The following is a 21,891-nucleotide window of genomic DNA, read 5'->3' on the forward strand; positions in this document are numbered from 1 at the left end:
AGGTATGTCCCAGATTAGCTGACTGGCTGCCTACAGGAGCATCACACTGCTTAAAGAATAAACTGTCTTTTAACTTCACACCAACAACGAGTTGGCTGCAGGTATTTCACAAGCTGAAGAGATCGCATACGGCAGGCACAGACACAGCAGACAGATGGCATTTGTCTTCTGAGGCCTAAGAATGTTTTTCCTTAGTTTGTGCCATAGGAAGCTCATAAAACCAAGATAAAATGGAAAAGAATATTGTTTGATAACATTTGTCTTACACTGGGCCTGATGGAGTTAATGTTCAGGGTAGAATAAAGTTCATATATTATAAAAGCTCACTGATCTAGCACTTTAGACTCATTATCCTGCCTAAAGGAGATTTTTTTACTCTTTGTAATCAAGTTCTCCTAGGTTAGGTTAGGTCTCCCGGAACAAGTATCCTCTTTCAAGAAGGAACACTGATTTTGACACCCTGATTTTGACAACAAAGCCTTGTTCAATTTTAGAGTAATGACAGGAGACCTCAATGGAGAATTTGCTATTTGTTCTGTTACACTGATTTAAGTCCAGAGAAAAAAACAGACTCCCGTGGTAGCTGGAACACATCAACATTAAGTCAAGTAGCAGTATGGAAGTTCCCATCAACTGAAGTCTTGGCTCAGATTGTTCTGGAACTCAGAAAATACCTTAGCACACTTAAAGGAAAATCTCTCTTCCAAAGAATTATTATCAAGCCAGTTCCAAAATGCCTGAGAGAGATAAATCTAAATCTCTTAGGACGTTTTTCAAAGAAAAATAAAAGAAATGGTCACACAAAATTGTATCTGCATATTAACTTTACATAAGTCAGCAGGAATGTAGATAGGAAATATTTTATTGTTTTTATCTAAGAGATATTTGCATTTGGCCAAATATGTAATGTTTGAATGCAGGATTTATTTAAAACTAAGTTAATGTTTCCTGAAAATAATGTAGTTAATGAATGTGTGTTAAAATCTTTTTCTTACCTAAGAATTTATACCCTGTTCCCAATGCTGACATGGTTTGTAGTTATTGGTTTTTATTTTACAACAAAGTTCAGACAAAATCATTGAGCCCCAGTACCTGTTCACTGGTCTTATAAAATCTAAATTGTGCAGTTACCTCCAAGTCTTTTTGCACAGGAATGTAAATTCACTACTGATACAGAATGAACAGGAAAATATTCAGAAATAGATCTTTAAAATAAAAAGAAAGCTAAAATAATGTTTATTTGCCTCCATTTAATATTTGATGTAATTCTGAAAGGTTCTGTAGGTATTGACTTTAATGCATTTAAGACAACAAGCTGTTGTCTCATTTTCATTTTTCGTTGGATCTACTATTTTTGTAATACCCACCAGTTCAAGTAATAAAAACAAGCTTGTGATTTCCATTGGTGACAGTGGCCACAGAAATGTGGTGAGGGGGAGAACAACAACTCATTGACTGAAATGACTCCGTGTTTTTCAGAACACTCTTGCAAGGAACCTGTTGGCAAAATTATATAACTGTTACTATTCCATCTGAATCTTTCAAAGTTATTAAATTAAATGCATGAATGAAGGAAAAACCAGAACTGTTTTATCTGTAAATGTATAAATACATATAAAATTGTTTTCATGAATTACTTTATATGCAGGCAAATGCATAATTCTTCTTCTACAGTCAACTTTTCCTTTTTTTGTGTGTTCTTTCACATTAATGGAAAAGACATAAAACAATAGCAAGATACCAGCAGGGATTTGCATAATACCATGTTATATCACCTCTCAATGTACAAAAGAATTTGCAAAATTTCATAGCACAGGGCCTTGTATTGAATATTGCAAGATGTATTCAGTGTCCAAAGGATTCCTATTTATCCATTATCATTACCATGAATACCATCCATTATCATTACCATGGAAATTATTTCCTTTGCAATGGACAAACATTTCAAATTTTGGCCTCAAATTCTTGTCACTTTTCACACACCTGCCACCCCAGGACTTTGCAAAAGTACTTTTTGAGAACTTATTTTTGAGAAACAAAGCATTGGCAACCTGAGGGAGAGAAGTAAAAGAAGACATATGCATAGGAAGCAAACAAATGTATGCATCCATAACTCACCACAAATTCCTGCAGAAGTAAAGTGCATGGAGAATAACAGCAATTAGGAACTGCATTTCTTAATGTCTATGTTCTCTGAGAACATCCAGCATTCCTTAGGCACAAAAAATATTCGTGTTGTTCCAGCAGTTGATTTAATTTGCAATGTGTGTTTGTCTCCCAGAGCAACAAACTGTATCTGTATTTAGTCAATACGGAGATAACCCGAGATGGATTAGGAACTGCAGCATCACAGGCCTGACTGCACAATTCAGTTCACAGCAGCTTTGCTTCAGCGTTGGGACTGGATCAGAATGAAGATCTGAGTGTGGTCCAGATCACCTTTGAGAGGCCATCTCTCCTCCTACTCACACATCGCTGCAGAAGGATTTAGGATTTAAGCATTTCTAGGACCCCTTCATTTCAAACCACAGACCAGCAGTATTTCTGTTGGAGGATGCATGTTGGGAGCACTCCCTGATTCTGAAACACCTCTTTTCAGAATGTTTTGTAGGGAATTCTGATTATTTGGAGGTGGAGAAACTGTTGTGAAGCAATGGCTCAGCCGTGGTGCACCAGGAATTCACCTCAATGAGCTCTAAGTATTTATCTCTTCTCAAATATCAATATCTCTGCACCCAGATATCAATATCTCTGCTCTTCACCTAATGTATTCCTGTACTGATAGGAAATCACATAGAGCTCCCTTCTGAATTTTAAAAAATATGAATTAAGTATGAATTAAGAATCCGTACAACTTTTCATGAAACAGAGACAATTGTAAGGCAATAAACGTTTGTTGGAAAGGTGCTATTTAGGTGTGCTTGTAGCCTTACTCACCTCAAGTATAATTTGACCCTCTACATTTAAAACTGAACTTTTCCACATTGGAATTGTTTTAATAACAGAAGAGATGTGTTTGTTAGTCATTGACAGCCACAGATTATATCCCTGAGTAAGAATTCAGTCTTTATTACCATAGTAAAAGAGCTCCAAGACACAAGAATGTGGGAGCAAAGAAAGGGATCTTCCCAAATCTATGTAACAAAAGTACTATCAGAATAATTCTCTAAGTCTGTGCTGCTTCAGTATGCAGTTTTTAATCATTAAAGAGTGCAGTCTCTTGTAACTTGAAGATAAAGACTTTAATGAGAATTTTTGTGAATGTATTACTTTCCTGTTAAAATACTTGGAACGCTTTGTTAATCCCAGTAAAGCAGCAAATGGCATGTAAAGATGAATGGAATTGAAGAATAGAGCCCTCCTCTATGGAAAAAAAAAGTACTACAGAGCTGAATGATAAGTTCTTCACAGAAAAGTAAAAACTGAGTAGAGTAATAGAAAGAATTCCTATCAAACATGGCTAATTTAGTTAGTACTGAAGTAGAAAATGTTACAAATTTAATAAATCTTGATTAAAGTTTTTGATAATATGGAAAGTACGTTATCTGTACTCCTATAGGTGCAATATCTATTTCTACCTAATTTTTAGATTTACAGTCACATTGATTGTTCTCACCCAAGGCCTAAATTTGAGTGATTAAAGTAATGACCAAACATTTCAGAATACAGGAAATGTATTGTACCTGGTACTGCCTCACTGCACCAAATGATCATTTAAGGAGCAAATGCAACCATTACCTGTGTATATTTCTAGCTAGACAGATACACACACATATGGTTTGCTTTAGGAGACGTAAAGGAAATACCCCTTTTCTACAAAATCCACTTTTAATGGCTGTAGGGTGACTTAACAGCGTAAGCCCCCTAAAGATGATGGTCTGGTTTTGCAGAATAAGTCCAGATTCAGAGTAGAATCTTTCAAAACTCAGCAAATTCCTCTTTGAGTCGTAACTATCTTCGATCCTTATCATATGAGAGGGTGAATAACTCTTTGACAGCACCCATTTCTCTTCACTGATAATAGGGTACTCCTCAGTCATCTTGTTCATCTCTGTAACTTAGTTTTAGACACCCAAAGTAAAGGGAGATTAATTATCCTTAAATTCACTATGTTCCTTAAAGGATTAAGAAATGAAAAGCCAGCACATTATTTTTCTTACATACAAGTTCAGAAGAAATAGTGGAAAACAGGACTATTCTAATGCTGTCTCACTGTAGCTGCCTATTCTGTTTATGACACCACTTTATAAACTGCCAAGTATATTCATGCAAACTACAGATACTCTAAATGACAAAATAAAATTAAGCATGAATATAGAAAAAGTCGAGTATTTCTCACGCAGTAATAACTTCCACCTGTAACCACATTTTAAATTGTACTAGACAAGGCTAATGTCACATAAAAAATTAAGCAGCTAGACATTTGACTCAAAAAGAAGTAACGTGATCAAAGATAAAGTCTAAATGACAAAACAGTTTTACTTAGTAATTGTCCGCTTACAATTCTGGCAGTAATATTTTTGTCATTACCATCATATTGATAAAACTTCAGAGATACAAGACTGTACATTAAACACTGTGTTGTAAAAACCCCTGTACTATGAGGTTATAATGAAACTATTGAATTTCCTTATTTATAGAAGCTCTACTGAAAATCAAAGACTGCAGAAATAGGTATCTTTATTACCTGACATTTCTAAAGGCAAAGACCCATTTGGAAGAGACTGATCTGCACAGCCATAAGTTTAGCATATCTTTAAACAAATACACTTGTAAGAGACCATTTTGTTTCTAATGGAACACAGCAAAATGTTCTTTTTGACAGAACATTTTATTCTGAGTGCCTACTTCTGTATTTATCCCTGTAAATCGCTTTTATAAATTATGAGTATTACGTAGGAAAAGTCTTAATTTGAATAGGTTTTGCTTTTAAATCACCAGACCAAATTCCCTTTAACACATTCAATATGCCTGAGCTGATTTTGGTTTCATTTCAACACAGCAAATAGTTCAATTGACAGGTAATAACGTGAAACTTGAGAGATTTTGGAATCTGGAGCATTAGTCAGTCTAAAGTGTGAGAAACTAGTAGGGAAATTAAGGAACTATCCATGCTGATATTTACCTGCCAAATTATTTACCAAAATGAAAAGTTTTTGCTATATTCACAAATCCCAAATTGTACAACAGTGCTCACCAAGGGAAGTTCCCTCTCTTATTAAATGCAGAGTGATTAAACATTGGAGACTGTAAATGCTGCTTGATAAAAATGGCTGGTGCCACTCCCAGAGGAGATTCTCTCTGGCACAGACTCTGAGAGCTGGATTAACACACTGAATAAATAAAGATGATGACCTTCTAGATATTACTACTGGCAATTGCTTTGTACTCATTCCTCTGCAATACTTCTGTTGGTTTAGGAGGAGAGAGCACAACAAATTAACCATGAGCCATATGCCTAATTCCACATCTGATCAGGCCCCTTGGCTGCAGGAGGAGTTGCCACTCCAGTGAGGATGTTTTGCGTGAGGGGAAGTGTCACACAGCTCTTTATCTGTAAATCTGTGTATCTGTGTGTCCCTTCACTCCCACCCGTGTCCGGGCTGGGGCTGTGACGTGAGGCAGAAATGAGACTGGGAATGTCCTGCTGACCTGGTTATAGAGCAGCACATCGCCTGATAACTGGGAAACTGTTTTTCCCTTGTTTCAGTAGCTGGACCAAAGAGCTGTTGGGATGTGTTATCCCAGAGCCACATTTCAGGCACTAGCTTTGAGCTGCAGCATGCTGTGAAATGACTGGCATAATACAGAAATCATCCAGCAAAACTACACTTCTTCCTTCAGAAGTTTTGGGTTCTTTGTTATTTCAAGCTGTGCATGACAAATACTTGATTCCATGATTCAGTGATACGAGTACATATTTTCCCCATGTATTTACACTCCTCACATGTGCCCTTTAATAATGTAACTCTCACTCCCAGCTGTAGCAGGGATTTTTAGCTGTAGCATGAGGTTTATCCTTAAAACAACTGTTTGACTGCAGTGAATAATGTGAAAAGCACATTTTCAGTCCAGCCACCTTCAACACTGACCTAAAGGAATCACTAATGGCTAGAGACAGAAAACAACTTGGTTTTAGTTTGCTACCTTTTGGCATTAAAAAGGGATTTTAATGCTTGGATTGAAGTTTTCTGGCAAAATCTTCACTGGCTTCACTTGAATAAGTGAAGAAGATAACTTATTCACCAGAACAAATACTTACACACAATTCCACCAGAATTCCTCGAGTCTTTACCAGCATGGACAAATTACAAATTACAGAGGCTTTTGCCTGAAAGGCAAACTCTGTCCTTAGGTGAAGAGTCTCCCCTAAAATGTGATAGTCTGGTTAAAATACACAGGAGAAGCCTTTGTGGTGCTCTCTGCACTTCATTTGACTGCAGCCTTCACTTGATTATTAATCCTCTAATGTCATAAATACTGTCGGAAAGACATGCTAATAAAAAAGACAGCACTGACGCCATTAATCATGTGTAGGAGTATATAAATACTGCAGAAATCTCTCTCACTTTTAAAAGAAAATCAGCATTATAACAATTTTCGGAGAGACTTCACAATAATTTCACCGTGGAAAAATATTTCTACTCTGAAAATAAAAGTCTTTTAAATAGTCATATGATTTTAATTATCATTGTTATTTCTCTGACAGCTTTTAGTGAAATACTTATGGATGTGATATTACTGTATCTGCTCTCTGTTCTGTTTGGGGACAGGTTTGATTTAGTTAGCAATGAAGTTTGCTCCAGGTGGAAAAATGCATTTCAGCCTCTATGACAGAGTTTTGTAAACCTGGTCAATCTTCAAATGGCTGATAGTTGGGCAAAACAGGTATCTCCTAATTAGCCATTACAATGAGGCTGTTCAAACAAAAGACTTTCTGTGACAAAATGCCCAAGTTACTTACATTTAGAAAAGGTTCAGCAAATAACTGTTCTCTCATCCAAGTTTGCTGCAGGGCACTCTGGAACCTCACTCTGTTTGTGAAATTTAAGGGCACTGGTGGAATTTACAGAGCCCATACACCACATTCCTAAAATGTTGATAAAGACTGAGTTTCAGTTACTTCCATGAAATTTTTAAAGGTGGTCAAAATAAACACTGCAAGTTAAAACTCATCACAGTGCAGCATTATTTTTACAGTAATCTCTATTTTCCAGGTATTTTTAAAGCTGAGTTGTTCAGCCCATTTCCTGTGATGAAGAAATCCTTCCTAATTTTGAGTTATGGATAGTGGCATCACTCATATAGAGGCAGAGAATAAAATGACTTAAGGTAACTATTCCAATATATAACTTTGAGGGGTTTATAGCAATCGATTTCATGTTCTACTTACAAAGTATATTAAAGGAAAATATGTTTGTAAAAGAAACATTTGGCCAAAATCATCTTCCTCTGTACTTCTCTCTTCCCCCTTCCCCAGTCATACTGAAGCCTTTACCCTCTTTTACCCTGGAGTGAAAAACGACCCTGTTCCTGGGGAATTATCCAGTCCAGCTCTCATCAGGGAGTTGGGAATGTTCAAAATATTCAAAAATACATTTCAAAATCGAGGCATGCAAAATCAATAGTAAAATAATCTCAGATGCTGACTGTACGTAGATAATTGAAAACACACATTCTTACAGTAACATTTGTTAAACCCCCCATCTTCAGATATTATATCCTGAGTATTGAACCTGAATGTGAAAATAAATGAAAGGTATTACATTTATGTATTTTTGGGTATGTAAATATTCCTAAATGTTACATTATGCCTTCATTTTACTTTATTTTTGGAAAGAAAACCCATTTTACTTGCTTGTGGAACTTCAGCATTGATAAACAATTTCTCTTTGAAGCTATATAAAATGTCATAAACTTGACTTTTACTGCATTTCTATAGAGCTCTTGTCAATATTCCAGAGTTTGTCTTTTGGTTGATCTACTGTGAGACCTTTTGTGTCAGAGAACATACAGTCCATGTCACAGCAAGAATTTCAATTATATTTACTTTAAATAAAGCCAAGTAAACTGTTTCCTGTCTCAGGTGATAGAATTTTGTGATTATTTTTATAATTCTGTTCCTTACATCTAATATTTAAAATAGTTTCATCTTATCTGGCATTATTCCTAATTTGTAAGCCAGTGTTCATTGCTTTCCATATCCATGGGTGGTACCCACTACACAGAGCCAAAGTCTTGCCGTGAGAAAAGAGGTGGCTTTGGCTCCAAAATCTAAATCCTAAGTCTAAATAACACTGCAGAAGTAGTTTTTATTTATGATATATAAATGTATTATCCTTCCCTCTGCAAACTGTGCTTTTGCAAGCAGATCTGTAATCAGAATTGGATAATTCAATTGGTGGAACTCCACAGAGGAATGGGGCTGCCTGGATACAATGCCATGTAGAACTGAAGATTTTTAATTCTTTTTACTCAGCAGAAAATAAATATATTTGGCTATTGTTTTGCAATGTTTACAGGAAAATTAAAACACCTAAAGTTTTTCATAATCCTTGCTTTGCTTATTGCTGTTCTTATGGGTAAAATATTCTATTCTGATATTCAAAGCTGTGTTGAAAACAGAGATAATTCATGTCCATACAAATGTCAGGATTATGTATATGAGTTTTAAATATTCACACCAAGTTTAACTCTGATATGAGAAGAAAACATAGAATATTTTTCCAATACAAAACATAGATTTTTGATATTTATATAATCCTCACAAATGTGTTCTAGGGCCCACTTTTCTCTGGAGCAGGTACCCTCTCTTACATACACTGATTACAGGAATAAATGTTAAAAAATGAGGCATCTTTAGCTAATAATAGCAAAGATATAATTTATAGTGCTAATGGAATTTACTGTATATACTGCTGTGTATTATACTTTCCCACTGCATAATTTGTTTTATTTCAACTGCAACTCAAGTTGCAAAGGAAGGTCTGAATAAACATGAATTTCAGATGTTGCAACTGAGCACGGGAGTGTAATGATGGGAAATCATTTTGTAATGATCTCTTTGCAAAGAGCTTTAAATGTATGATTTCCTCCAGAGAACTCCATCCAAAGCCCTGCTGTTATTCGAAGGAGTGTGGCCCTTGCAGCATCATCCCTTTCACTGATTTGTGCCGTACTGAGAAGGGAGTTTGCTGTGACCCCACCTATGCAGTTCCCACAAAGGCCACAACTGAAACTTCCCTCAGGGCCTGCCAGGGATTTCTGCGTTGTGGAGGCTGAGGAATTTGATGGCATGACTGTTAAAGAAGCCAACAGGATCATCAGTTATATGCAATTTACTTCTCTCATACTCATGAATCAGATTACAATCAAAGAGCAATGATGGTTGGCTTTTGTATTTTCATTTTCTCTTCCGAGCTGTGAAACACAGTAAGATAAAACACTAAAAGAAGGAAGAAGAGAGGATAAGGGTGGCAAGGCATCTAAATATGACCAAGCTTGTTCCTGTGGGTGAGCTCGGCAAAGGGACCAGCGTGTGTTTATGTGACTGTCTCGTGGAGCTGCTCTGCAATGCTCCCTCACCCAGTACAGCCTTCCTTGCTCATATTTCAAAGGTCCTTTTTCAGGATTCCAAACACACAAATCAAAAGTCAAATTATTAACTCAGTTGTGGAAACTGAAGCTGACTGACTCTGTCAAGTCAATGTTTACTATTAGAAATAGGAGTAGATTTCATGTCATCACTCCAAATCTTGCCTGCAGTGGCTGTGAGTGCTGACTGTGTCACTGTACTGTGACTGTGTTTGTGAAGTGATTGGGAAGAGCAATTCCCCCAATCAGGCAAATGACTAAAAATGTTTTAAGGATAACTCAGCCATTGAACATAAAAACCCCTCCCATTTCATGTCACAATTCTCATCTTTACTGTGTCTCAGGAATGCTCTGATTCATCCCTATGGAACACTTCATGTACTATAATTTAACTTTATATTTCCATCACGACGCCAACAATTCGCCAAAACAGCACCAAGTATTGCTGACTCCTAAATCAATGCATCCTGTCTGCTTCCATCCCTGCTCTCTGTCTCAATTATTATTTTGTGTAAGATAAGAAAATCCCATTTTTACCACTGGAGAGCCAGGCTGCTTAGGTCACAAGATTCCCTTGGCTTAATCCTTGAGTATGAATCATGAACTTTCCCTAATAAGTCCCGGCATTCTTCAGATGATCAAGCGAGCTTACCAAGGCTTCCAGAGCTTTCCACATTAATTATCACCATGTTTAAAGTATCAAAAGCAGTAGCTGATTAAGAATTATTAAGACTATAAGTTGTTTATTCTTACTTTTCCTTTCCGTCCTCTATTTCTCACTCTCATGTGGCTCGATGTTGTGCATGGCAATAATACAGCTCAGCTAATAGAAAACAACATATTAAAAGATCACGAAAAATATAAAATCAGACTGAAAATTATCCAGGTGAAAAACTGGATACAAATTTGCTTGCTTTCTACATTACATGGATCTAAAGTAAGCTATAAATGCCCACGATTTCAGTTCAGAAAAAGCTTTTTACTCACTTTTACTATGAGGAAAACTGTAAGAGAACCAGACTAATAGTAAGAGTCTACTCTGCAAACTTAGAACCTCTGCAGAAGAATCATACACACTACTAAGAAGTCACAGTAAATGCCATGTGAATTAATAAGTATTCTCTTAGAAATAAATAAGATAAAGACCTTAGAAAGGAATTATTTTTTTCACACTTTGAAGTGGAAACAGAATATTCATTCTGGATTCAGAGTACAGAAAATTGCTGGAATAAGTGTGGATTCTTCTAAGTACTTTAAATCTGGAAATGTGGGCACAGGAAAGATTTTATATTCATGCCCCAAATTTAGATACTAAATCTAGCAAAAGTAAAACAAGAATGAGTAATTATTACCTCATTAAGTTTAGCTACCAAAAATATTTTCTCATTTTTACCAGGATTAACACATCTAAATAAAGATTGAGTAAATTCCTGAAAAAGTATTTTAAGTGTGGTACAGCATGACAGAATAAAAGTATATTTTGTATTCAGAAAAAATAAGTTCTGTACTGAACTGGCAGCTCATTAACCATGTGTATGTGTGGGTCCATTACACGGCACACCCAAGGCACAGGCAAAATCATTTGGGAACTTTTGTGGAGACAACAAATATTTTTACAATAATAGTGATTAAGCCCAGAAATAAAAGCAGAAAGCCCTGAGAGGAAATGAAAAGTGAGTCAAACTCACTGGTGGTTACTTTCAGATTTCTCATCTGAAGTGAGTCAAAATCACCAGGCGTTACTCTCACATTCATCATCAATAAACTGCACTATAAGAACGCAGTCAAGAGGAAAGAAGAAACAAGATGAAAGGAGCAAATCCAAGGCATGTCTTTCATACTGTTCCCAAAGCTGACAAATTTGAGAAGAACACTCCTAAAAGTAGCATTAAATAGGAAATTCCTCTTTGAGCGCTCCAAAGAATGAGTTCTCTAAGAGAACTAAAACCAATGGAATAACAAATCCTTTGAAATCAAATTCAGACACTGTGTTTAGATTTTTGCAAATTTTAAAATACCCAATAATATCATAAAGGTTCAGTACAGCCCTTTCTTGAGGCATGATTTAGTGACACACTTGAGCTGAACACGAGTCTTGCTCCCAAGGACTTGCATAATTTAGCCCCCAAGTTCAGGAAGTGACTCTAAGTAATACCAACCTGAGTCAATAAGCTATTGGAACACAGGGTGCTCAGCACTGAATTTAATATTTCCTATGTACTTTATCAGACAAACAGAATCTTTCTCTGGAATGAAGGTGTCTCTGCAGAAAAAGAAACATTCTCTAGTTCCATTGTTCTTCTGACAGTACAGTTTACAGAAATTGTGCAGAAAATCTAGCATGTATGGGCAGAGAGCTGTGCCATCCCAGTCTTAAAAACCCATTATTTGTTAGAGATAAGCTCAAGCCACTTAAGTGAGAGCTAGGCATAGATAAGAAACACTTTTGGAAAAAACATTAATGTATTCTTTCCAGACTTGCTGAAAAATACTGAAAAGTCTTATAAACACCTCATAAAACCATGCGAAAATTTGAACTAAAATTTTAGGCTACTGCTGAGATGAATGTTTAGAGGAGAAGTATAAAGTTCTCCAGAAGTTGTACTGTTTGACTGTTAACTCTTTTTGTCCTGTTCCCCATTGCCTCTGAAAACATTTTGTTTTGTTTTTATGGAAGGGTACAAATGTGCTTTTCAGTCTGTTCCACAATTCATATAAGAAAAAAAACCCAGCTCTAAAGCTCTGCATTCAACGAAACACCCCATAACATCTTAACTTAATAAAGCATTGCCCTACATTCTGATTTGCAGAGCTCAACATTTAAATATTTTACTTCAGCAATGTGGCAAATTTATGTCCTAAGACAAAAGAACTTCAGTAGAGTTACCTTATCTGGGTACTCCTTCCAACCCTGCCCCAAAAACTGCAGAACAAGAAACTGTAACCAGAAGTGACGATGGACATGACAGGAATTAGTGGGAGCCACGTTCAGTTACTGTTGTACAGAGACATAAATAAGCAGAAAAGATGACAGAAAAGAAACTCTTTCCAATGCTGTTTCTCCTTTTGGATGAACTGAGTTTGCACAGAGTTCCAGAAATGAACTCAAATTTTAAGGCCTGAGTACAGGCTCCTAAGGAGAATCTGCCTGTTCATGTCTTCCATATGGTGTACAAACACAAAAATAATGAGGTATCTGAGCAAAAATACAACTTTTTATTTCTGAAAAGCAAATTATTATTAAAACTCTTCTCAAATTGCATTAAAGGGAGTGATGATAAAAATAAAGGTAAGAATACAGCAAAAGTGAGATGATTTTGAGTGCTAGACAACTATACAAATAATTTTCTAAAAGTTCTATCAGTTATTATTAAGCACATCATTCTTTATGGCTCATCTTTACCCAGAGAGCTCCATCAGGGATCCAGTGCAGATTATTAATTAATTCTTCATATTCTCTACGTATGACTACATAAAAGTATTAAAAACCTAGCAATCTGAATTGCAAAATTTGGAAAATTACGCTGTTCTGTCAAGTGCAGATACACAGGACTTACATCATCACTCTCCTCAGTCAGCAGTTACCTCTGTTGTTTGTTTTGTTTAGCCTCTCAAAGGGACAAGGGAAGGAGAACAATATATTTTCTCTGAAAATACTGCTCTTAATATATCATATCTGCTTCCAAGTATTAAATTCAACTTAGTGCATGCAGTGGTCAGTAGAAATGAACTGCATGGGGCACTCAGCAAGGCAGCAAGGCTGCAGTGATCAAACACCAACAAACGTCACAGGTACTGTTGGCTGTTCTCTCCCTTTCTGCCCTGGGGGTTGTCTCCTGCCTGATGTACCAGCAGTTTGACATGAGAAACCCAACTGATTTTTTTCCTTATGCATGTACTACATTTTAATATATAAGTTCAGCAATGGTAATTATCTCAGTTTAACATTCTCCACTTCTCCAAGCTGTGCATGATCTTCATTTAGCTCCCTCCTTTATTATCAGATAATGCATATGTATATGCACAGGATTCTCACCACATCCCACCACTGGTTATGGATTCCAAAAGCAACCGAGTTAATTCTTTCTTCAGAACAAAGAATGCAGCATGTTATTTTTATGTACCACCAGAAAAAAACCTGATAAAGAGGAAATGAAGCAGGGGAACAGAAAAACAAAGTAAGAAATGAAATCCAAGTTTCTAATGCAGCGATGTAATGCCAAGAAACAGCTCCAGAGAAACTGATTAACTGCCAGCTTTTCTACCTGTTGCCAAGAAAACGTTGCTGTGTTCACTGATCCTGTAATTAAACTGAGTATGTTCTGAAACAACTTCTGAATTGTGCCATCTTCTGTGAAGGGGGAGGGAGCTTCATTCCTATAATACACCAATAGAAAGATGCTTCTTCTCTAAAAACTAGGTAGAAGGGCAAGCTTGGTTTAATCATGTACACACATTCTTTAAAGAAAAAAAAATTAACATTTGGAAGGAGAAATCTTATTGCCTACAGACCTTTGGAGGGAAGCACAGAACTATAATTTGCATAATTCAAAATACTAATGTGAATGGCAAAAAGTTTTAATAGTCATCCTTTAATATCCTTTAAAGACAGCAGTCTTGCTGCCTCCTTTTATCAACATTTTTAAAAGGTGAGTTATTAATTGTAGTGCCTTGTAGTAATTCCTAGCTAGGATTTTTAATATTTAAGTCATTACAATTACCCGTGTTAGGCAAGATATTTGTAGATAAGTCTGACAATAAAGCAGATTACACCGGTACACTTCTGCCACAGTTTGTCTCGTTCAGCCCAGTGTTGTTTAATCAAGATTTCGTGAAGGCTGATTATGTTCTCTTCACCTCCACCATAGTCCTCTGGGGTCCTCTGCCTAAGGTTTATTTTACTTTGCACAGCTTTTCTCCATTCCTCCTGCTTTTACATCTGATGTGTTACAGAAATGTTGGCTTTTCTTGGCTGAATCCTCCCTTGCTCTGTGGTTGGCTGTGCTGGGCAGGACAGGCCCTCTCAGCCATCAGTCACGAGGAATCCCAGAGCAACTGGGCTCGGAAGGGCCCCCTGGAGATCATGTAGCCCAACCCCCCTGCTGAAGCAGGTCCACCCGGAGCAGATTGCACAGGATTGCAGCTTTACTGCATCAGGAAATGTCTGGATCACCCATTAAAAGTGTGAGAAAGCCCTTGCTTCCAACACAGTTCCCAATGTTCCACAGAGGAAATTTGGAATCCCAACAGAAGACACCTGAGTGTGCCCTTAACTCCACAGCTCCCTTACTCTTCCTCTATGATCCTAAGTACACCCCTACTGAACCATTCCTGTAAAATCATCCCTGTAAAGTCTTCCTGCTTCTCTGAACTGCATTCAGCTCATCCTGAGATTCAGAGCCCAACAAGTCAATGCAGTCCAACTTCCTCTGAAGTCCTTCACATCCCTGGACACTTTGCCACACTCAGAGGGAGCTCTGCTGTTTAAACCACCTCATGGAACTTTAAGCCACTTTACTGAACTTTCTTTTTTAAACATACCACGTTTACGGAACTAAGAGCTATCCTAAGTAAGAGCAGTTTTAATGCAATTTTTGTAATATGAGAGGGAATTTAATTTGTCTCTGTATCTAAATGATCAAATATGAAATGTTTTGGTTTGGTCATTAGTTTCTTCAGTCTTTTTCTTATTACCTATAATTAAGAAACCAAGCATTTTATTTGGTATGAAGCAGCCCAGAAAATAGCAGTAAAAATGTCTGCTTGTAAATTAAACTCATTCTCTAATTGCTTTGCTGTAATTTACCAAAATTATCTCTTGTATGCCACCACTTAGACTAATTCTACAAAGAATTCAGGGGAAAAAATAAACAGAGTTCAGAGTAATAATATTAATGATTATCAAGCTCCACTATTTCCAGTTTTACTGTTATGTGTTGTTATTTATCTCAACAGTGACTGGAAAATGATCATTAGGAAGGAAGACCTCAGAAAGCTGATTGAGGAGAGTGTGTGTATGCTTGGTAGCCAAAATGTCAAAAAAAAACCAAAAAACCAACCAACCAACCAAAAAACCCAGTAAAAAACAACAAAAAAAATGTTACAAATAGTCCCCAAAGATGCCCAGTCAGCATGTCTCCCATGTGCTGGGAGACATTTGGGGCCGGTCTGTTGTTCATGACCAGTGCTCCTGTCAGTCCTTCACTGGCTCTGTTCAGGTCAGTGAGGCAAAACGTACTCTGCTAAGCACCACACTTCCAATCACACCCAAAACTGATCCCATGGACCAAGGGTCTCTGCTGCATATCTGACCAAAAACAGTTCTTCATTCTTGTGCTGGACAGAAGTGCATCTACTGGCACAGAATAGCCAGAGCTGAGAGCATTCCACTCGTGATGCATTTTAGTCACCATCCCTTCACACCTGTTCATTGCTATAGCTCTGGGACAGGAGGCACCTGAGGGGAAAGGCAGCTGATTGCATTTGTGTGGAGACAAGCTGAGAAGCCTTTTGTGCCAGAGGTATCCTGTACCTGTCCAGAGCATCTCTCACTGAGACCACGTCAGCTCCAGCCGGGGAGTGACTCCAAGCTAGAAAGAGCTACTTCCAGAGGCAACTCAGACTTCAGGAAGGCTGAGCCCTGAAAAGTTACTCACTCTGAAAGTAACTTTCTGATGATGACGCAGGACCTTAAGATGACTGCACCCCAAATTTACAAAGCAGCACCTAAAGCTATGCTTTCGAGACGCAGCCCATGAGTCACTGAGTGGAGGTGTGTTAACAGAAGAACATTTCCTCCTTAGTGCTATGGAAGCATTTTTCAACCTTATATAAAGATTCTTTTCTTGTTCTCACATGCAAGAAATGCTCAGAGTTGAGGGCTCCAGAAGACTTCACGTGTTGTTCTCAGTATGTTTTCCTTTGATCCCCTTCCCCCATGCGGCGATGGGACTGTCAGGACGTGCAGGCTGACAGGTTCACTCTGGAGAGAAGAGCTGAGCAGACCTGGCACCCACACTCCATTTGGAGGTGGTGAGTTGCTTTGTTTTAATTCTGTTTTGGCTTGTTTAGTTGATGAGTAACAGATCAGAGTTGTTCAGCAGACAGAGAACTCTGTTCCTGATCTACCTCCAAAACAAACTCAGAAGCAGAGCCAGGCCACTCTTAGTTTGCTGCTTGGTTCTGTCCTGCTCTCTATTGATGATGGTATCAGCACCATCCACTGACTTCGGTGGACATGAGTATGCCCAGGTGGCACATTAACGATCATTGCTTCTATTCCTGACTTCAACTAATTAATTCTTGTACTTCTAAGCCAAGCTTTGCTGTTCTGACAGTTGAGCAGAGAATGAGCAGTTAGCTGTTGGTGCTGATTCATTATCACCTGTTGTTTCTCAAGCTGTCAGCAGTGACTCCATATGCAGCTCTTTACATTTTCCCTGCTAAGCATTTCCCCTTTCTGTGGACCAAGTGGCAAAAGGTTTCCATAGTGCTGTGTCTCATTACCTGATCAACAACTGGTTTGTACAAACTGGGAGCTCCTCTCTATCTTATGATTCTTGAGTAACTACATTCTAACGTTCAATTCTAGCTTTCAAGACACCAAAATAGAAGAAAAACATGTACAAGACCCCTCTGTAAAGTTCCACCAAGTCCATGATAATTTTTGAGCACTTTTCAACCACCACTAAATCTACAGCAACACAAAAAACTATGCATAAATTTTGACTTCCTGCAAGGAAGGCCAGAAGGCAGGTGCAGAGTTGTACTGCACCTGTTCAAAGGAGACCCCATTCCAAAAATACTGCGTTTTCAGTAGCCCTTGCAGTTGTCACCAGGAGAGCTAATAAAGCTGGCTAGGAGGCATAGCTCAGCCTCTTTGAGCTTGTTACAGCACTCTCATCCTACATTTCTGCCTCTTTCCTCGCGCTCTCCCTGGCCACAGGAATCCCAGCACACTGGCAGGGATGTGTATGAGACGCCACTGTCTCCCTCGGAGGTGATGTTACCAGGAAGAAGCAGCTCGTGTGAGATGAGACATCTCCCAACTTGCACAAGGTTCTCAATCGCATAATTTGGAGGGGGAAATTGAATCTGGCACACAGCCCTAATGTATGACCTACATTGCATTTCCCTAGATAGTTTATAAGAATGTTGAGACCTTTTTCAAAAGCCTTATTAAAATTAAAATATACAAGTGCCTACCCCTCATTCAGAAGAGCTGCTCCCCTGTTGGAGAGGGAAATCAGACTTGCTTACCATGGTTTGCTGTTCACAAATCCACCCTGTTACTCACCTCCTGCTTATCTTCTGGATGACTGCAAATTATTTTTCTTAGTTTATTCTCCAATTTTTTATTTTTATACTTAGTGAAAGAGAAGTGAGTTGGATTCCTGATTAAAAGTAATATTTGCAGTACAGTCACAGGAAAGTTCACCTGTCCTTTGCAGTTTGTAAAGGTAAAAGACATTTAATTTGATTAAGTGCTTTTAAAATGGATTTGTTTCTCCATTTTTCTTCCTGACCTTATATTGTCTTTACCATGCATGACTACCCTTTACAGCTCCATCAGATTCATTTCTGTAGCAGCTTTGAGTTCCACTGTCTCCTTCCTTTTTGACCATCGTCCACAAAATTCAAGTTCTTATTATCCTTCTACTAACCACTTTAAAATCTTCCATGTTATGAACAAATGTGTTATTAATGGCACTGTTATTAAAAATTTGCTGTTCCTATTGCTAATCCTCAAAATGTTTAAAAAAACCCCCACAATCAGTTCCTGCCTAAAATCCATTAGAATAACACTGTCACATGGTTTATAAAAAATGTTCTTTCTATTCCAGTGGATAGAAGCAAAATCTTTACAGCTGCACATGACTTTAAAAAACAAAAAAGAAACAAACCCTTGAGCTTTTTATACCAAGGCCTATTTTGATAATTCAAAACTGGATTTCAGACAAGCCTTGCAACACGTGAAACTGTCTTTTTTAGAACAGTAGTGACATTAAATCATCTTTCTGTGAGGCAGGTTGCATATTTGCCATTGTTTTATTAGCCTTATGGGTTAAAATTAATTGCTTGTTGCAGGGAGTTTTGGATTTCTTTTTAACTTCAATCTACAAGCTATTGAAACTAAAAGCAGTTTTTCTCTATGGATGTTTATTTTATGTATTACCACATGAGCCATTTGGAATATAACAGTAAGAAGGGCTTTCTCTATCCTCAGAAGCATTAGTTTATAAGCAGAGATTTGACACGTAGTGTATAGGTTAGTTCAGTACTTACTTAACCACATCCATTGCGAAATGCTGAACTCAAACCAGCTTACACAGGATTTGGTTTAATTTATCTCTGTTGGAAGAAATAAAACATATAATTTAATCCAAATTCCAACGGTCTGCTCTGATTTTTACAAGTACATGCCATCTAAAATGTACTAATAATGCCAAAAAAATGAAACACTGAATGTTCCTCTATTTATTCTCCATGTATCATTTTCTCATTTTGGTAATCATGCTCTAAACGGATGGCAATTGAAAGAATCCAAAACATAAGTTATTGAAAGTTATTCTTTAATACAGACCTTGAACACCTTTGTGGTGGGGGGTTTTCTTTGTTTCTAAATGAAAAAAAAATTGTCATGCCCCCTTTTTTTTTTAATGCCCCACTTCAACTGCCTTTTTCTTACTAAAAATTGAGATGGAAAACAGTGTTTTTCTCCCTAGATCTCCTGCTAAATATGACAAATGTATTTCATCTGTGTAGAAAGATGAATATGCTTCAGTTATGAGCATATTGGCACACATTTTTTTTTGGATCTGAATTGTAAGGGATTAACTATTACATTTATAAAGATTTCTGGGCTGTTACAGTAAACACTTCTTTGCTCAATGGATTTAGATGACAATTTACTAAGTAATTCTGCTGGGTCATTCAATTACATTTTTAGAGTGAATTACAGAAACAAGGATGTGGATGGAATTCTTTCTGGACAGTGCAAAAGAAAAGGTCTTTCTTTTTTTAGTTGCTATCACATAAGCCTATTTCATGTGGGCTTTCTAATGAGGACTCTGCCTTCAGAAAATACTCACTGGCAGACTTTCTCAGTGCTTTCTATCAGGGTAAGGAAACAAGAAGAAGAAGCATTTCTATCATGATTCAGAGGGTCAATTTTCTGTAGATATGCAAAAAATATTGTTTATCTAACTCTGCACTGCCTGTGCAGTCTGGGGAAAGAGATGGAAGGCAGAAAAGCTGCCTCCTGCAAGTGATTATTTGAGGGGAAAAAAAGGTGCCCATTTGCTGGGTGGAGACTGACCCTTGAGGGCCTCTTGAGTAACTGAGATTAAACAGCCATTTTTAAAAAGGTGGGATGAGAACATTGTTAGAGAAGAGATAAAACCTCTGAGTTGAGCAAGGATCAGAAGAACAGGCTGTGGTCACAGAAATTACCAGGGAACTGGTCCATCAGAGGTGGATATTTGAACGCACACAACTCATAGCTCTGAAATTAATGTGGGTTTGTTTTTTTTTTAATTGGAAATTCCCTAAAACTAATCCTTCAGAACTACAGACAGCTGCATACCAAATGTAAGCCTACAGGCACCAGGCCAATCTGTATTGTGTAGCACATATGCAGCCCTGAAGACTAGCATGGCAACAACATTGCTACTACAGAAATGTTTTGCAAGCCTAATGGTAGCCAAAAAAAATTATTTTACACTAACATTTATTCTTCAAGTTTGCAGCTAAATGTAGCTTTCACCTGAATGTGTGTCAAGTAATCTCACTTCACCTCCCTCCAACAGTCACATGAAGGATGCACTTTGTCTTACCAAAAAAATTGCTGGAAAGGTTCGACTCACAGTCTTCCCAAGTAAGAAATGCTCCTTAACTTTAACATTTAAGCCTTTTCCTTAGGAGTACACACATGAAGTGCCTACACTATGGGATTTGAAATGCACAGATGCATATAAACAAAAGGAGCCAAAAGTATTGGTATCTATCCTACCACGTTTCCACAGTGCAAAGCTTGTGCCCAGAAGTTTAGAAATCTCACATTACTCCTCATATTGGGACTGTAAAACATTCAAATGGCACTGCTCATCATTACAGCCACCTTTTCAGTCTCACTTGGTCTGCTGCCTTACAACTCTGCATGGTCTCAAAGAGCAGATTTCGTAAGTTGAGTTTCTTTAAGAATGGCACTTCTTTTCTAGTGTTTTAGAGCCTTAGGACTACTGTTGTTCGGTTTTAAATCACAAAGCTAAAAGTGTCTCAATGACTCTATGTCATTATTTTATTAATAAAACTTATCAAAGTCTATATGCCAGGAAGTCAGCAAATCTGCTCTTAACCACAGTATAGGTGTGCAGCCTCAGGTGTTATTCTGGAAATTACATTCCTGTGTGACCATAATGCTATTTTAACATGCACCATCTCCTGAAGGTACCACTGGACTGATTCAAGAAAATAAATCTAATTCCTTATATATGTGCACTAAAAGGTACCAAACTGTCCTAATGTTGTCCAGTGTATCCATTTAAACCAGCTCCTTTTCAGCCCTCAGATAACACAGCCAGTTCCCTATTGATATTACCTTCCTGCTCTTGTAAACTTCTGACACTTTTCTTTGCCGTTCTCTTTTCTTCTCAACAAGAGTAGCTCCTTCATTCTGTTTAATAAAAGGAGAATGCTGTAACTAACACAGTGTGTAAGTTTAACAACATCTTCAAAAATAACAATTTCAAGGACTTTTATATGTTACTTTGATAATAAATTCATTTTTATGCATATTGCACACGTTCAAGGACAAATAAGATTTCTGACAAAGATAGGGGATCGAACTACATGATGTGAAAATTGCAATCAACAGTGGGGAAGGGGCAGGAATGACAACTGGCCATGGTTAGACGCTGTAGAGGCAACAGAGGGGCAGGCAGCAGGTCTCTGTCCAGAGACAGATACCTTTGGAATACAGAAAGCCACAAAATAATAATAGGACAGGTAAAGAAACAGGGCAGGTAAAGAGGGCTGTGGAGAAGAGCAAGATTTCCCTCACTGTATTCAGAGAGCATTTATTTCACAGCCTGGATATGTCAAGGGGTGTAAGAGCTGAGATTACATAGTGCCTCAGTCCTGGAAACCCTCTGAACCCAAATGCTGCATTTCCTGACCTAGTGGGTTGGTTCACACAAACACCACCATCTGCCTCAGAGCAGGGTAAGCTATGACAGGGCACAGACCAGCGTGGGGAGCAGCTCATGTCTCTCAAATTTCCCAGTGCCAAGCAAGCGC

General features: G+C 37.7%; 1 long non-coding RNA gene across 3 annotated transcripts; it reads right to left on the bottom strand.

Moving 5' to 3' along the window:
• Positions 1-995: 995 nt before the first annotated feature.
• Positions 996-21,743, bottom strand: LOC114058281. Of its 3 annotated transcripts, none has more exons than XR_003571407.1 (5): positions 21,194-21,743; positions 18,880-18,945; positions 10,348-10,417; positions 6,965-7,090; positions 996-1,497 (listed from the first exon to the last, which is right to left on the bottom strand). It is a non-coding gene; the product is annotated as an uncharacterized LOC114058281 (long non-coding RNA). The 3 variants fall into 3 exon arrangements; XR_003571408.1 differs by lacking the exon at positions 996-1,497 and adding an exon at positions 5,625-6,369; XR_003571409.1 differs by lacking the exons at positions 18,880-18,945; positions 21,194-21,743 and adding an exon at positions 11,283-11,436.
• Between the last annotated feature and the right edge of the window lie 148 nt (positions 21,744-21,891).

Source organism: Empidonax traillii, unplaced genomic scaffold (genome assembly GCF_003031625.1).
Source record: "Empidonax traillii isolate 1590-97213 ecotype Southwest subspecies unplaced genomic scaffold, ASM303162v1 scaffold166:size2381449, whole genome shotgun sequence".
Classification (NCBI taxonomy): Eukaryota; Metazoa; Chordata; class Aves; order Passeriformes; family Tyrannidae; genus Empidonax; species Empidonax traillii.